This window comes from Loxodonta africana, chromosome 2 (assembly GCF_030014295.1).
Source record: "Loxodonta africana isolate mLoxAfr1 chromosome 2, mLoxAfr1.hap2, whole genome shotgun sequence".
Classification (NCBI taxonomy): Eukaryota; Metazoa; Chordata; class Mammalia; order Proboscidea; family Elephantidae; genus Loxodonta; species Loxodonta africana.
The window spans coordinates 164,853,007-164,857,257 of record NC_087343.1 but is presented as its reverse complement, the minus strand read 5'-3'; positions in this window follow the sequence as shown (position 1 = coordinate 164,857,257).

Sequence of the window (4,251 nt, the reverse complement as noted above, 5' to 3'; positions counted from 1 at the left end):
CTTGGAGCTTGGGAGGAGGTGGCGAGGTTTTTAATCAAAGGCTGGGGTGTTCCGTTCTCATCTGTTCTCCCAAGGTCCTGTGCAGTTGCTTCTCCTTTTAAGCCTGGCCCCACAGGGACTCCTCCACCTAGATATGGGAGCTAGGAAGGGAAGGAGCTTTTATTGAATCCTACTGTGTGCATTGTGATGGCCTTTTCCATCCAATGTGGAATTCATAATTCTTTCCAACAGCCCAGGAAGACAAGTATGAGCATCCCCATTTTACACCTGAGGAAACTGTCTCAAAGGGATGAAGTCACATGCTCAAGGTCACACAGAGTACTGAGTCTCTGTGTTGAAGCCAAGAGGGGCTATGGGCCATGCCTGGGGAGAAGCAGAAGCTAGGGTTCCTGAATACCCGCCCTGCCCCTCCCCCAGGGCTGCCACAGGGTCTGTCACCACATCCCTCACAGAAGATGTGGCTGCCCTTCTGAGCCACCCCCTCCCACAGCACTTGGGCTTTATTAAACCCTTTGGAAGGCATAGAGAACCACAGGAACAGGGGGTAGGGTTGAGGTAGTTGCCCCAGGAGCCCAAGAAGACTGTCCTCTTTATGGTCCCCTCCCAGCAGCACCTGCTCTCTCTACCTAGAAGACCCAGTCCTGGAAGAGTGCAACCCTGGGGGGGCAGGGAGCAGGGCTGGGACTTTAGCCTTCCTTGAGCAAACACATCATGCAATGACCACGGAGCATAAGTGGCTGTCACTGGGGCTGTGAGGTACAAGTGGGTCCAGGCCTATGCCTTCTAGATGGCAAAACTGAGGCCCAGAGGAGGAGGGTGGAACTTGCAAGGTGATCAAAGATTCTATATAAGAATCCTGATCAAAAGGGGGAAAATGTAGAATAGAATCTCATACTCTCATGGAATCCAGACTTTCTGGAGCCACATGGGCTATACGAACCCCTAAAACTATTGCCCTGAGATAATCTTTAAACATTAAACCAAAAATATTCCCTGAAGTCTTCTTAAAATCAAATAATAGTTTAGCTTTTAGTAAAGACTGTCCACCTTAAGCATTGTGCTCTTTTAATGGGATGAAATTGACAACAACAACTTGAAAGATTAGACAGGAACCTTAAGGGGTAGTAAGTTTGTGTTAATAGGTGAGGAACAACTCAGAAAAGGAGGGTGAGAATGGTTGCACCACTTGAAGAGTGTAATCAGTGTCACTGAATTGTAGGTGTAGAAACTGTTCAATTGACGTGTGTTCTGCTGTGTATATTCTCAACAACAAAAAGTAAATTATTTAAAAAAAAAAGAAGAGGCGGGGTCTGGCCTGGAATCCAGGAGCCTGAGCCCACCCAGCTATGCTCTCCAGATCACACCTTTCTGCCGCCCTCTCTCATCTTGTTGGGAAAGTCTGCATTTCCATAAAACAAACAAAACGCCGAGATGTTCTAGAACCTACTTATCACAGCACACTGCCTGCGTAAAGCAATCTACACACTGAAGCCCCTTACAATCCCACAACTGGCCGTGAGTTCAGTTACCAAGCATGTTTGACAATCGCTACATCGTCCTCTCTGCCCCATCCCAGAGGGAACTGGGGTACTACTTGGCGAAACCACCACTAGTAATCCAGATCGGTGCACAATCTCCCTTTCCCCCTTCTCTGTTTCTCTTGGGCTCACATCAGACCAGGAGTGAAATGAAGATGCGTGATAATTTAAAGGAAGTGTTAGATGAAAATGTACTTTCTTTTATTATATAGGGAGATATTTTTAGATGCATATAAATAAACATTTTTAATTTGCTTAAATGCTGAGATTTTGTCACTGTGGAGCATGTGTTTTGCTACACCAGCAAGTGGTGACTGTGAAAAATGAGGTTCCAGGCTGCTAGTCCATCTGGTGCGATTCAGAAAAAGTGGTTCCGGAGCAAGCTTGCTGGAAGGGGATTACCCTCCAAAGCCGCCCTGCTCAAAGCCTCCCCCACCCAAGCTGTGCTCCCCAGTTCTGCATCCCACTCTCTGAGCATCTCAGCCACCCATGCCATGGCCAGACTGGTTTCCTCGAGCTCCACGGTCCTCCCATCCACCCCCATTACAGCCCAGTCAACACACACACACACACACACACACACACACACACGCACGCACACAGAGGCTCTGTGAGAGCACTCTACTCTTGATCCTCAGCCTCATCCCCAGAGTTGATATTGGCCTGCTCCGCTTGATCCACAGCAAATCCTTGGCACTGATGGGGTTGGGTCTTCCATGGGTTCTCAAAGTGGGGTTTTGGCCATCTCTGGAGCCTGAAATTGCATGCAAAACATAGGGCTGATGTGTAGCTTCTGCTTTGCTAGGGCCATGGCCAGGATGTGGGCCTTCGAAGACCAGGCCAGGTCAGATCTGATCTTCTTCTGCATCTCCCATCTCCAGCACCAGTGTGGGGCCTGCACCCAACTGGTGCCCAGGGAATACTGGCTCTACTGTATCAGAACTCAAACAATGGAGGCCTCTCGTTTATTCTCACCTTTGTTTCCTATCTGATTCTACCATGTTTATTGGCAAAAGAAGAGGAAAGAATAAAATCACTATATGCAAAGCAGCATTGGCCATTCCTGATAGGACTGGAACACCTCTTAATACTCAAGCCACTGCAGGGTCTGATGGGACCTGAGGGGTTGCTTTTCTGAGCCATTATAATACCCTAGCCTCTGGTAGAACTCTCTGGGTGTCAGAGAACTCACTACCTCACAAGGCAGTCCATTGCACTGTTTGGAAGTTCTCTTAGGTAGATTCTCTTTTTGTGGAGCTCAAACTGTAATTGACAGGTATCATCAAACTAACCCGTGGCCCCTCCCAGTCCCCTGACCTCCCATGTGGGCATCGGCTGCCGTTCATCTCACCTGCCAGGCCTGGCCACTGACCTCCTGCCAGGTGGAGATCTTCCTGTGGCTGGGGACAGACTGGTCCTGCCTCAAATCTTTGCAGGCACCATCTGTCCTCAGCACTGGGGATGGGGAGTAGTTAGAATATCAGTCGGGCCTGCCAGCATTGCCACGCTAGGACACAACAGCCCCATGAGCAGGTGGGTAAAACGCAAATACTATGTGCTAGGCCCTGTCCTGAACACAGCTCAGAGTATTTTGTTTCCATTTTGTAAATGAGGAGACTGAGGCTCAGAGAGGCTAAGTAAGTTGCCTGAAGTCTCACAGCTTGGAAGTAGAAACCCAGGCCATCTGACAACAAAACCTCCTACTAAACACTGAGTCACCACTGAAGGTACAGCCCTCTAGCTCAGAGCATCGAGGAGTGGGTGGATTTCAGTTGGATGCTAGTAGACATCAGTAGGGACTCCTGGATAGAAAAGTGTGGAGAAAGCTGGATTAAAGAAAATTCAAGGAGTTTCTTTGCAGCAAGACTTGTCACAGCCTTCGATGTGCTAATGCACCACTGTGACTATCCCAGAAGAGTTGAATCTGCAGGGCTTCCCAAACTTACTTGACCAGACCATTTCTTCCTTTTTTTTAACTTCCATTGTGCTTTAAGTGAAAGTCTATAAATCAAGTCAGTCTCCCACACATAAACGGATACACACCCCACTATACACTCCTAGCCGCTCTCCCCCACATGAGACAGCACACTGCCCCCCTCCACCCCCTACCTTCGTGTCCATCTGGCCAGCCCCCAACCCCCTCCCCCACCATCTCCCATTCAGACAGGAGCTGCCCACACAGTCTCACACGTCCACTCAATCCAAGAAGCTCACTCCCCACCAGCATCATCCTCCATCCCATAGTCCAGTCCAATCCCTGTCTGAAGAGCTGGCCCTGGGAATGGCACCTATTCTGGGCCAACAGAAGGTTCGGGGACCACGACCTCTGGGGTCCCCCCAGTCCCAGTCAGGCCACCAAGTCTGGTCCCTTTACGAGAAACCAAGGTCTACATCCCACCACTCCCCTGCTCCCCCAGGGGCCCTCCGCCACATTCCCCATCAGGGCAGCTACCAGCTGGCTGCAGCTGGGCACCATCCAGCCCCTCTGGTCTCAGGCTGGTGCAGTCCCCAGTGCACGTAGCCCCCTGTCTCCCGGGCCCACAATTACCCTGTATCTTTGGTGCTCCCCACTCTCCCCCACTCCAAGTGGGCCGAGACCAACCAATGCATCCCAGATTGCCACGTGCCAGTGCCCAAGACCCCAAACGCCACCCTCCAAAGTGGGATGCAGAATACTATCTCAACAGACCCCTTTATGCCAATTGACCCAGAC